We start from the raw sequence: 14,020 nt of genomic DNA, 5'->3' as shown, positions 1-14,020 counted from the left end.
CTTGGGAATGGGTACCAGCTCAGTATTCACTAGTCGAATGTGGGAAACCGCCTACAAACCACATCCAGGCTATCGGGCACACCAGCCCTCGTATTTTATAGCCGAAAGGCTTATCCGTGTATCTGGGAAATGTATTTCCGTCAAGTGAAACATTCGATTGTGAGGTGTCTCTTCTGAGTACCTCCATTTGCGCTGATCAAATCAGATACCAGAGAGAAAAATGCACAATGATTTTGCCTGTTTACATATTACAAGAGAAATATTAAATCCATGGACTATTCCAGTCAGTTTATAAGAAGAGATCTCGCTCGTCACTGTAGAATGTCTGTATGAGAAGGTATGGGAGAATGCAAGCACATCACTGGACGACTACGTCACAGGACTTCTTCCCGGTCACAAGCCATTGCAGATGCCGCAGGGTCCAAAGTTGGCCTGGTCGTCAGTTCCGCAACACTAACGCGCAGATGAGCTGCGATCGAAAGGATCTTACAGGATTACACACCTCTATAGAGCACGATGCTTTCAGATATTGGTAAATTAAAAGTTACTCAGGAGCGCTCCTTTGGCAAGCATATGATTTGGCGTACCGGTAGAGAATGAATGGCTTTACACAAGGGGAACAAAAGTTGATAGTAAATTAGTGTCTTATTGGAAGAAGAAGTCATCTCAATCGTGGGTCGAAAAAGAGTTACACATACACACACACAAACACACACACACACACACACACACACACACACACACACACGTCACATAATGCATCTACCCCGTGAGTCCAAAAAATTTCCAGACTTGATCAATAAAAATGGAGAAATGTGAAGGTGGCTTCAGCTTTTCAGATGCTCTTCATAATATCATCTCATTTGAGTCCAACGCACCGAACGTTGGTATAACCACGTGAAGCTGCCACGGAAGTCCTTCTTTAGGATGTTGTTCAACTCGTGGGTCACATTGGCTTGGATGTCGGTTAGGTCCTCAAAGCACTGACCGTTCATGTGAATATCTGCACTTTGCCTTTTTCTTTTTGCTGTGTTTGTATTGAGAACACCAAGTCACCGCGGTGATTTTTTCCGGGAAATATTGCCCGCGTTTTGTGTTTCAGTCAAGTCGCGGATGGCATTTACGTCGGTGTTTTTTGTTCGGCATACAGGACATGGAGGACAAACAGTACACAAACTTTTTTCTCCTCCGAAAAATTTTGGCTTAGAGATGACACTCCACGGTGATTTGTGATACAATAACGTTGACACACTACGTCAGCTACTTAACACTACCTGCTCATAACTTGCCGTTGTTTACAGTTGTTAGTTAAAGGCGCCCCTAGGTACTGCTGTGACGTCGCGTGTGCGCCAGGAGCGAAATCAGTCTCAGAACGTTTTGGACGGACAGTGTACGCTAACTCCATCTGCGATCAGCTTACAGATCATTGTGTTTTTGTCTTTCTCTGCTCGAGTACGGTTTCTAATCTGTCGTCATTTGAGTGCAAGAAGAGCTGATACAAACATAGATTACGTACTGCCATTGTTGTAATTTCTGTTGTTTTGTTACTGGAACAGTAAGACTTATTTACCGAGTGTTGGGGTTGACGTACATACTGATGTTGATAACGGAAGAAGAGCAAAGACAGAAAAAAAATAAATGATTATGAATGAAACAAGGTAAACAATAAAACTTCGCGCAACACTGTAAAGGTTCTGGCTCTTGAAAAGTATGCTTTACAGAATTCTCATTTTACAAGCTTGAGTATGAAATGTATGTGAAAAATTCTTTCACTGAAATAGCTACAGAAGAACAAAATAGGCCCAAAAGGGGAAAGGAGAATTCATGGTGCTGCAGGATGTAGTCTTCATGGCACGTCAATTAAAAACTCAGTTACTTTGAGCTTATGTTTGTAGTAAAATTTCAATATCTTGTGAATCACATGGTCTGTAGATACAATATGTGAGCAAAAGTATCCTGAACCCCAAAAAACATAAGATTTTCATACTCGGTGCATTGTGCTGCCACCTACTGACAGGTATTCGATATCAGCGACCTCAGTAGCCTTTAGACATGGTGAGAGAGCAGAATGGGACGCTCTGCGTTACTCATGGACTTCGAACGTGGTAGGTGATTGGCTGTCACTTGTGTCATTGTCTGTACGCGAGATTTCCATACTCTTAAACATCCCTAGGTCCACTGTTTCCGATGTGATAGTGAAGTGGAAACGTGAAGGAACATATACAGCACAAAAACGTACAGGCCGACCTCGTCTGTTGACTGGCAGAGACCGCTGGCAGTTGGTCGTAATGTTTAATAGGCAGACATTCTCCAGACCATCACACAGGAATTCCAAACTGCATCAGGATCCACTGCAAGTACTATGACAGGCGGGAGGTGAGAAAATTTGGATTTCATGGTCGAACGGCTGCTCACAAGCCATTGGCATTCATCACGCCGGTAAATGCCAAACGACGCCTCGCTTGGTGTAAGAAGCGTAAACATTGGACGATTGAACAGTAGAAAAGCGTTGTATGGAGTGAAAAATCACGGTACACAATGTGGCGATCGGATGGCAGGATGTGGGTACGGCGAATGCCCGGGGGACAGACGTCGTCTGCCAGCGTGTGTAGTGCCGACAGTAAAATTCGGAGGCGGTGGTGTTACGGTATCGTCGTGTTTATCATGGAGGGAGCTTGCACCCTTTGTTGTTTTGTGTAGTACCATCACAGCACAGGCCTATATTGATGTTTTAAGCACCTTCTTGCTACCCACTGTTGAAGAGCAATTCGGGGATGGCATCTTTTAACACGATCGAACACCTGTTCATAATGCACGGCCTGTGGCGCAGTCCCTGTAATTGACTGGCCTGCGCAGAATCCTGACCTGAATCCTGTAGAACACCTCTGGGATTGGAAGCTATCATCAAGAATGAGGGTGGGCCAACACCATATTGAATTCCAGTATTACCGATGGAGGGCACCACGAACTTGTAAGTCATATTCAACCAGGTGTCCGGATAATTTTGATCACATAGTGTATCTCAGAACGGAGACTGAAGCCATTTATAAATCTAACGTTGGGGATGCTAGTTGTAATATCGACCTTGTAATTGATATTTAAAGACATACCGTACCTGACTATCCATTTATATTATTCATGCATTAACTGCTTATGTTTTCTTTTTATAATAAAGTTAAAGTACTGTAGTGAAAAGAAAAAGCAATTCACCTGATAAAAACCACGGAACTGTAAAATTGTGCATTGATCAAAACATAGAGAAGGTAGTTTCTCACTCATTTTCATTGAACCAGAAATGTAGTAAGTCAACTCATACAAATACTTAGGTGTAAAAAAATTGTAGGGATATGAAATAGAATGACCTCATGGGCTCATTCAAAGGTAAAGCCGGTGGCAGACATCATTTCATTGATAAAGTGATGGGAAAATGCACTAAGTCTGCTTTCAGAAAATTTTGTACAACCAACCCATCCTAGAATACTGCCCAAGTGTTCAGGACCCATTCCAAATAGAACTGACAGATGATATTGAAGGCAGACAAGGAAGGAGCCTAAAAATGGTTCAAATGGCTCTGAGCACTATGGGACTTAACATCTATGGTCATCAGTCCCCTAGAACTTAGAACTACTTAAACCTAACTAACCTAAGGACATTACACAACACCCAGTCATCACGAGGCAGAGAAAATCCCTGATCCCGCCGGGAATCGAACCGGGCGTGGGAAGCGAGAACGCTACCGCACAAGGAAGGAGTCTCCACGCGTGCACTATCTGAGATAAGAGACCGAGAATCGTCTGTCAGATAGTGCCGTCGTCCCCCGGAAACGTTGCAATAAAAGACAACGGTCAATCCTTCCAACACCGGAAAAGCAAAATGAATGGTCCCTTCTCAGAGCCAACTCTGACGATTGCAAACCTAAACGTAGAGGGTATCACCAAAAACAAACAACAAATCATATCACAACTTTGCCGCACGCACAAATGGGACATACTGTGTATACAAGAAACACAGAAGAAAGAAGGGGCAATATGACCAGAAACAGATGGAATGAAATTAGCCATAGAAAATCCACATCCTAAATACGGCAGCACTGTCTTCACAAAACCTGAGATGGCCATAATATCAACTAACAGAACTACATACAATAACATAGAATTACTGACTGTCGAGTGTAGCACCTTCGTCAGTATACAAGCCGCCCGGAGAGAACTTGACTTTGCCGCCAAACTTCAACAACCAGAAAACACAGTTCATCTTAGGAGACTTCAACTGCCACAGCACATCATGGGGCTACAAACATACAGACGACAACGGACATAAATTAGAGCAGTGGGCGGAAATAAATAACTTATCCCTGACCCATGACCCCAAGCTACCATGCTCGTTCAGCAGCAAAATCTGGAAGCGCGAATACAACCCTGATATTTGTTTTGTAAGCGCAAACGTGGAAGACCGATGCTTAAAACCTGCATATGCACCTCTTCCTAAAACACAACACCGACCTATCGGAATCCAAATATACGCTGCTTTGAGAACAACGAAAATACCATTCCGCAGGCGCTTCAACTTTAAAAAAGCTAAATGTACAGAATATGCTGTGGAACTGGATGCAGAAATAAAAAATCTACACCCAATTCCAGAAAATTATCAAACTTTCGTAGAGACCCTCCAAAAGATTTCTCGAAGACACATACCCCGAGGCTGCAGAGAGCATTTCATCCCAGGTCGCTCTGACGAATCAAAGAACATCCTGAGGGAGCACGAAATGCTTTACGAACAGGACCCCTTTAGTGAAGAAGTAGCCTAATGTGGAGAAGCGCTAATGGAAATGATTAGCGAATCAAGACAAAGGAAATGCGTCGAAACTCTGGAAAGAATGGATATGACCCACAGTAGCAAAGTCGCTTGGAACTTAATAAAAAAACTTGATTGTGACTTTGGGACAGCTAAACAATGCTCTTCAGTAACACCCAATCAAATTGCCCATCAGCTCCTACTAAATGGAAAACCCAACAAGAAATGCCAGAAAATAAAAATCAGCAGAATTCAGAGTCAAGAGTCAAGCATGTTCAAAATATCATGTACCATGAAAGATCTTAATCACGGAATGAACTCAATGAAAAACAGGAAAGCAGCGGGAGTCGACGATATATGCGTGGAACAGATCAAACAGCTCGGACCTAGTGCCAAGCAACGGATCCTGCAGCTCTTCAACCATTGCTTGAAAACGTGTAAGATCCCAAAGATGAGGAGGAAATCAAAGGTAGTGGCCTACTAAAAAATGGGAAAGACGCAGGTCAACCGAAGAACTACCGCCAAATAGCACTCCTGTGCCATCTGTACAAACTGTACGAACGAATAATCCTAAACCGCATAGCAAATATCGCAGATCAAAAGCTCATTCCCCAACAGGCTGGATTCAGAGCCGGGAAATCATTCACCAGTCAAATCCTAGCACTCACAGAACCCATAGAGAAAGGGTTTGAAAACAAACAAATAACAGGTGTAGCATTCGTGGACTTAAGTTCTGCATACGACACCGTCAACCACAGAAAGCTCATGGAAAAACTGTACTGTACATTTAAGGATCACCAGATCACAAAAATCATTGAATCTCTGCTGCAAAACAGACAGTTCTATGTAATGCCGGACGGAAAAAAAGCCGATGGCGCCGACAAGAGAACGGTCTCGCCCAGGGCAGTGTGCTGGCCCCCCAACTATTTAACCTATACACCAATGACCAACCAACACCGGAACGTACTACCCATTTCTTGTATGCCGATGATCTGGCCATTACAGCGCAAGGAAATAGCTTCGAGGAAGTAGAAGGGAAATTAGAAAGCTCGCTACACGTAATGTCTGAACACTATAAAGAGAACTCCCTCAAATCATATCCATCTAAGACACAGGTTAACGCTTTCCACCTCCGCACAAAACAGGCAAACAGGAAGCTGAACGTCACCTGGAATGGCAACAAACTGGACCATACCGACAAACCAACATACCTCGGTGTCGTGCTGGATAGATCACTGACGTACAGATATCACTGTGAAAAAACCTGCCAAAAAGTTGCTGCCAGGAACAATATTTTAAGAAAACTGACAAATAGTAAATGGGGAGCTAGTCCGACTGTATTACGAACAACTGATCAAGCACTTTGCTTCTCCATGGCAGAATATGCATGCCCTGTATGGTCTCGATCCACACATGCCAAAAAAGTCACTACAATCCTTAATGAAACATGCAGGCTAACAACAGGATGCACGAAACCCACTCCACTTGGGAAAATATACAAAGCAGCTGGATTCTCATCCCCTGAATCCCGAAGAATTGCGCACGAACATACAGAAAAATTTAAACAGATTTTCGACGAGCGCCACCCGCTGCATGGTTCTTCATGTGGACGTAGCAGACTTAAACCCCGCAAGAGATTTCTCACTAGTGAATTGAACGAGCCTCCAAAGGACTACCCTGCCTCACGAGAAATACCCAGCGGCAGTACATCAAGCTGGGAGATTTGGAGAACACTGAACAGCATCAGAACAGGCGTAGCACCAGTTAAAGCAAACCTAGTCAAATGGGGCTTCAAGAACGAAGGAGACAACAAATGCGACTGTGGTGAAGTTCAGGATATGGAACACCTTCTACAGTGCTCCATCTGCCCCAAAAGGTGTACCTTTGACGAACTATGGCTTGAGAAGAGAGGAACATTGGACTGGGCCCGACATTTAGCTGAAAGGCTTTGAAACAAATCTCCGGACACGAAAAAGTAAAGTAAAGAAGACAGGCAGCACGTATGGTCACGGATTTGTTTGATCCATGGATGAAAGTCACGGACATGCTGAAAAAAACTGAAGTAGCAAGACACTTGAAGGAAGACATTATCTGTTCCACGAACCTCCGTTTATTTTCTTCCAAGGACCAGTAGGTGAGGGATCTAGGAATGTACTACGGCTCCCTGCGTATCACTCAGGTAGGGGCCCGCGAAGACAAGATCGAACTAATTAATACGCGCACAGAGTATTTAAATTTTACTCTATTCACTCCAAACGCGAATAAAATGGGAAAAAGCTCCCATAAGTGGCACCATGGGAAATATCCTCTGCCGTGCTGTACAAGGTGGTTCAGCAATGTGTCAGCAGTCTTTGCCTCCAGTGATCCTTGACGATAGTGCATCGCCTTGCTGCCTCTTTGGTTTGATCGACTGTGGCCAGCAGTTTTCCCTCCAGAGCGTAGTGAGGGCAGAGAGGTGTTGTTTAGGCGTGCGCGCCGCGACGCCGGAGATCGATTGGGCTGTTGAGAGTCGGCTAACCAGTGGGGCGGCGGGCTGCTTCTGGCGGTTAACGGGACTAGGTCGTGTACACAAAGGCGAAACCTTGAAAAATTTGTCAGTTTTCTAAATAGTGAAGTTCAAAGGATAAGGTTGTAAGCCAATGTAATGCTTAGCATCTTTCAACAGATCTTTTGGGGAAAGTTTGAAGTATGAACCGCAGCTTTCCGTCTCACACTTTTTTCTAAATCGTATTTTGTGCTCCAAGCTAAATAGAGCATGTTAGGCAGGTAGTTTAGAAATTTTAAAAAGAGAAATCGATGTTAGTGAAGGTCGGTGGTAGGAGGAACAGAACTTCTGGTCAGGCGAATACAGTGTTATAAATACAATGTCACAAAGAGGTATTGCAGGAGTGAGTTTAATAATGAGTAAGAAAAATACGAATGCGCTAAGCTACTATGAACATCATGGTGAAAGCATTATCATATCCAAGAGACACACGAAAGCCACACCTACCACGATACTAGAATTTTATATCCCAACGATGAAGAGAATGAAGAAATGTATGAAGAGACATAAGAAATTATTCAGATATATGTGACGGGAAACTGGAATTCGAAATAGGAAAAGCAAGAGAAGAAAAATTGTAGATGAATATGGGCTGTGGGAAAGAAAAGAAAGAGGAAGCCACCTGCGAGAATTCTGCATAGAGTATCATCACTAGCACGTGGTTTAAGAATCATGAAAGTACGTTATATAATTGGAAGAGACCTGGTGATACCGGAAGGTTTCAAATTGAATGTATAGTGGTAAGACAGAGATTATGAAAGCGGATTTTAAATTAAGACATTTCCAAGGGCAGATGTGGATTCTGGCCACAATTAATTGCTTATGAACTTCATATTAAAACCAAAGAAACAGAAAAAGATAAGAAATTAAGGAGATGGGACTTGGATAAGTTGCAAGAACCAGAGTTTGTTACAAGTTTCATAGGGAGCAATTGCAACGACTGACTAGAACAGAGAAAAGGAACGCAGTAGAAGACGAGTGGATAGCTTTAAGGTAAAAACACAAGTCCTAGTAGAAACCCTTGGATAAGACAGCAGATATTGATTTAATTGATGAAAGTTGAAAACATAAAAATGCAGCAAATGAAGCAGGCGGAAGGGAATGCAAAAGTGTAAAAAATGAGATTGTCAAGAAGTGCAAAATGGCTAATCAGGAATAGCTAGAGCACAAATTAAAGGATTTAGAAGCATATTTCATTAGTAGAAAGATATATATACCGCCTGCAGGAAAATGAAAGAGACCATTGGAGAAAAGAGAAGCACCTGTGTGAATATCAAGAGATAAGATGAAAATCAGTCCTAAGCAAAGAACGGATAGATGAAAGACGGAAGGGGTATATAGACGGTCTATACAGGCGAGAAAAATTGAAGACAATATTGTGGAAATAGAACAGGACACAGATGAAGATGAAATGGGAGAGACGATACCGCTAGAAGAATTTGACGGAGCGCTGAATGACCTAACTAGAAACAAGGCCACTGGAGTAAAGTACATTCCGCCAAAACTACTGATCGGCTTGGGAGAGCCAGTCATGACGAATCTCTTCCATTTGGTATGTGAGCTGTATGAGACAGGAGAAATACGTTCAGACTTAAAGAAGAAGGTAATAATTCCAAATTCCAAAGAAAGTAATTGCTGACAGGCGTGAAAATTGCCGAACTAACAGCTTAATATGTCACGGTTGCAAAATACTAACGCGCATTCTTTACAGAAGAATGGAAAAGAAGGTGGCGAAGATCCGTTTATATTTCGGGAAATGTAGGGACACGCGAAGCAGTACTGATCATACGACTTATCTTGGAAGATCTACATCTACATCTACGTGATTACTCTGCTATTCACAATAAAGTGCCTGGCAGAGGGTTCAATTAACCACCTTCATGCTGTCTCTCTACCGTTCCACTCTCGAACGGCACGCGGGGAAAACGAGCACTTAAATTTTTCTGTGCGAGCCCTGATTCATCTTAATTTATCGTGATGATCATTTCTCCTTATGTAGGTGGGTGCCAACAGAATGTTTTCGCAATCGGAGGAGAAAACTGGTGTTTGAAATTTCATGAGAAGTTCCCGTTGCAACGAAAAACGCCTTTGTTTTAATGATTGCCACTCCAATTCACGTATCACGTATGTGACACTATCTCCCCGATTTCGCGATAATACAAAACAAGCTGCCCTTCTTTGTACTTTTTCGATGTCATCCTTCACTGCCGCCTGATGCGGATCCCACACTGCACAGCAATACTCCAGAATATGGCGGACAAGCGTGGTGTAAGCAGTATCTTTAATAGACCTGTTGCACATTCTAAGCGTTCTGCCAATTAATCGTAGTCTTTGGTTTGTTCTACCCACAATATTATCTATGTGATCGTTCCAGTTTAGGTTATTTGTAATTGTAATCCCTAAGTATTTAGCTGAATTTACAGCCTTCAGATTCGTGTGACTTACCGCGTAATCGAAATTTGCTGTTTTCGTTTAGTAGTCATGTGAATATCTTCACACTTTTCTTTATTCAGGGTGAATTGTCACTTTTCGCACCATACAGATATCTTATGTAAATCATTTTGCAAGTTGTTTTGATCATCTGACGACTTTACAAGACGGTAAATGACAGCATCATCTTCAAACAATCTAAGACGGATACTCAGATTGTCTCCTATGTCGTTAATATAGATCAGGAACAACAGAGGACCTATAACACTTCCTTGGGGAAAGCCGGATATTACTTCTGTTTTACTCGATGACTTTCCGTCTATTACTACGAACTGTGACCTTTCTGACAGGAAATCACGAATCCAGTCTTTAATGCGATTCTGTTTGTTTTAATTATTCGGGAGTTGGCCGTCTGGTTTTAAATTTTCTTTGCTTTTTGCCTTTCATTTGATTGGGAAACCGTTGAGATTGAACTTAACATATACATAGATGGACATGATAAATGAAAGGTTGCAATTAATTTTTCATCTGTGATTATTACTTTACGTATGAAATACACTGTTGCAGATTAATAACTATGAATTTCTTTGAATATTCCAAAATAATTAATCAAGTTTTACTTTTATTCAAGTACTAAAGCTGTTTCTGCAAGAATGAAAATATTATTGTCCATTGAACTCAGCAAACATTTTCACGTTGCAGTGGATTTTTGTTTAACTGGATATACCCCGACTAGCTTTGAAGCATAAGACTATCATTACTATATGACAATGTTTTCTTTTTTATATTGCTAAGCTCTCCTGAAAATTATCCAGTTTTCAAGACACTTTACGATATGTTCAGAATTTATCACTTTTTTTAATGGAAATTTACAATTTACAAAAGCTGCAGCTTGTATCCACCTGTAAATGCACAAGATAAAATCTACTAACTCCTTCTATTCTGCGTCTGGAATGCTATGAAAAGAAACATTTTATTATTTTCGTTCACCTCTCCTGTACCTTTTTTAGGATGTGGTCGTTATTGCGATCGTATATGTAAATCTGCCACTGCTGCAAACTACTCGCTCGCGGCGCAGCTCCGCACCGCCAGCGATATCCAATAAAATGCTGAAATTTCTTAAATAAAATGCGTAATGTCCGGTGCGAACTTCGCAGTAATTGTTACAAACAGATTTTACTAGATAAATATATTTTAACACAAACAATTAATGTCTTTACACACCTTTTACAGCCGGCCGAAGTGGCCGAGCGGTTCTAGGCGCTACAGTCTGGAACCGCGCGACCACTACGGTCGCAGGTTCGAATCCTGCCTTGGGCATGGATGTCTGTGATGTCCTTAGGTTAGTTAGGTTTAAGTAGTTCTAAGTTCGAGGGGACTAATGACCGCAGCAGTCAAGTCCCATAGTGCTCAGAGCCATTTGAACCATTTGAACACCTTTTACAATCCCAGCTACAAATGGCATTGATCATCGACTTGTGGCAAATGAAGACTACATAAGAGCCTAATACAACGTCACAGTTTCCTCTCCATTCAGTCCGTGCAGAAGACAAGCGATTCTATTACAATATATTGCCTATTTATATCTTAACTAATTCTTCTACAGTCTTTGTCATTTCTCATTACAGATCGTTTCTTCTGTGGCGGTTTTCACATCCTCCACCACAGATAGTATTTCACACTCTTTGAATAATCATTTATAATAGCAAAATTCGTAAGTATACTTTCCCTCACAAAATTAAGTGTCCTTTTGAAATTCAGTTAACAGAAATACATATAAATTATTTGTTACACTGAGCATTATACATCGAAATGTTCCTTTAACTTTCACTTTGTATGCGTGCTGCCAGGGAACGTTACAAGTCGCACAACTGAGGCGATATTCCGTAGGCACGCAGTTTGGTTAGAAGACACTTGTGAGGAACGGTGTCGAAAGCTTTCTGGAAATCTAAAAATATGGAATCAATCTGACATCCGCTGTCGATAGCACTCATTACTCCATGAGTATAAAGAGCTAGTGGTGTTTCACAAGAACGATATTTTCTGAATTCGTGCTATGTGTCAAGAAATCGTTTTCTTCGAGGTACTTCATAGTGTTCGAATACAGTATATGTTCCAAAACCCACTGCAAATCGATGTTAGTAATATAGGCCTGTAATTCAGCAGATTATTCCTACTTCCCTTTTTGGGTATTGGTGCGACTTGAGCAATTTTCCAGTCTTTAGGTACGGATCTTTCTGTGGGCGAGTGGTTGTATATAATTGTTAAATATGGAGCTACTTTATTAAATGATTTAAGCTGCTTTGTTACACCGAGGTTATCTACTTCTATGTTTCTCATCCTGGCAGTTGTTCTTGATTGGAATTCAGGAACATTTACTTCGCCTTACTTGGTGAAGGACTTTCGGAAAACCGTGTTCAATACCTCTGCTTTAGTGGCACTGTCATCAGTGACTTCACCGTTGTTATCGCGCAGTGAAGGTATTGATTGCGTCTTGCTACTGGTGTGCTTTATGTATGACCAGGATCTCTTTGGGTTTTCTGCCAGATTTCGAGACAGAATTTCGTTGTGGAAATTATTAAAAGCATCTCGCATTGAAGTACGCACTATATTTCGAACTTCTGTAAAACTTTGCCAATCTTGAGGAATTTGCGCTCTTTTAAATTTGGCATGCTTTCTTAGTTGCTTCTGCAACAACGATCCGACCCGTTTTGTGTACCATGGAGGATCAGTACCATCACTTATTAATTTATGTGGCATATTTCTCTCAATTGCTGTCGATATTATCTCTTTGAAAACATTCCACAACTTTTCTACACTTACATGGTCAGATCGGAAGAAGTGAAGACTGTAGTGTTGGCAGAAGAGCCAACACTGTTTTGTAGAGGAGGCCGAAATGCACACGTTTAATTACACGCTGACTGGTGTGAAGTCTGGAACAGGACAATATCTTGAGAATTGCAAATAAAGTAAGTAGTTGATATAATACTTAACTTTAATCCACAATTGTAGAACATCGCTCTTGATGATACATGCTTCATATAATAAATATCAATTGAATACGGCACCTTGCTAGGTCGTAGCAAATGTAGCTGAAGGCTGTGCCAACTATCGTCACGGCAAATGAGAGCGTATTTGTCAGTGAACCATTGCTATGAACGTCGGCTGTACAACTGGGGAGAGTGCCAGTACGTCTCTCTAGACCTGCCGTGTGGTGGCGCTCGGTCTGCTATCACTGACAGTGGCGACACGCGGGTCCGACGTATACTAATGGACCGCGACCGATTTAAAGGCTACCACCTAGCAAGTGTGGTGTCTGGCGGTGACACCACAAAGACTGTCTTTTAAAAAGGCGTTAAGAACATTTTTATCAGCTTTTGTAAATAGGTATACGTTGTGTTTCTTTTTGATGGTTATAGATGTTACGGTATTCAGTCTAGCTAATCCTTGTATTTGTCACAATACTCACTATTTGTCCAGAATTATTTGTTGCTAAAGGGTCAAGTATGCTTTCGCAACCATTTACGCTTCGAGTGGGCTCATGAACCAATTGTTCAAAATAATTTTCTGAGAAAGCATTCAGTACAATTTCGGATGACGTTTTATGCCTGCCGCCGGCTGTAAACGTACAGTTTTTCCAGCAGATCGAGGGTAGATTGAAGTCACCACCGACTATAATTGTAAGAGCTGGTTACTTATTTGAAATGAGACTCAAGTTTTCTTTGGACTGTTCAGCAACTGTCTCTTCTGAGTCGGGGGGTCTGTAAAATGATCCAATTAATAGTTTAGTCCGATTGTCAGGTATAACCTCTGCCCATGCTATTTCACACGAACTATCTACTTCAATTTCGCTGCAAGGCAAACTACCACTGTCAGCAATAAATACTCCACCACCAAATGTATGTAATCTATCCTTTCTGAACACTGTTAGAGCTTTTGAAAAAATTTCGGCTGACCTTATTTCCGTCTTTTGCCAGCTCTCTGTACCTACAACTATTTGAGCTTCAGTGCTTTCTATTACGGCTTGGAGCTCTGGTTCTTTCCCAACACAGCTACGACAATTTACAATACCAATCGTTTCTACAACTACCTTACTGTGTTTTACCTGCCTACTTTTAGACGGATAGATAGATTAAGGAAAGGAAAACCTACGTTTATAGTATTTGTAGACTTAGATAAAGCTTTTGACAATGTTCACTGGAATACTCTCCTTCAAATTCTGAAGATATGGGGTAAAAAATAGGAAGCGAA

The 14,020-nt window shown here is 41.6% G+C and overlaps 1 protein-coding gene across 1 annotated transcript in view; it reads right to left on the bottom strand.

Annotated features, from left to right (window-relative positions):
- LOC124595678 (gamma-interferon-inducible lysosomal thiol reductase-like) overlaps positions 1-14,020 on the bottom strand; it is a 105,060-nt gene that overhangs the window by 79,561 nt on the left and 11,479 nt on the right. The gene's annotated exons all lie outside the window — the stretch shown is intronic.

Source organism: Schistocerca americana, chromosome 2, assembly GCF_021461395.2.
Source record: "Schistocerca americana isolate TAMUIC-IGC-003095 chromosome 2, iqSchAmer2.1, whole genome shotgun sequence".
Taxonomy (NCBI): Eukaryota; Metazoa; Arthropoda; class Insecta; order Orthoptera; family Acrididae; genus Schistocerca; species Schistocerca americana.
Note: the sequence above shows the minus strand (reverse complement) of the source record. Positions and strands in the feature narration are given on the sequence as shown.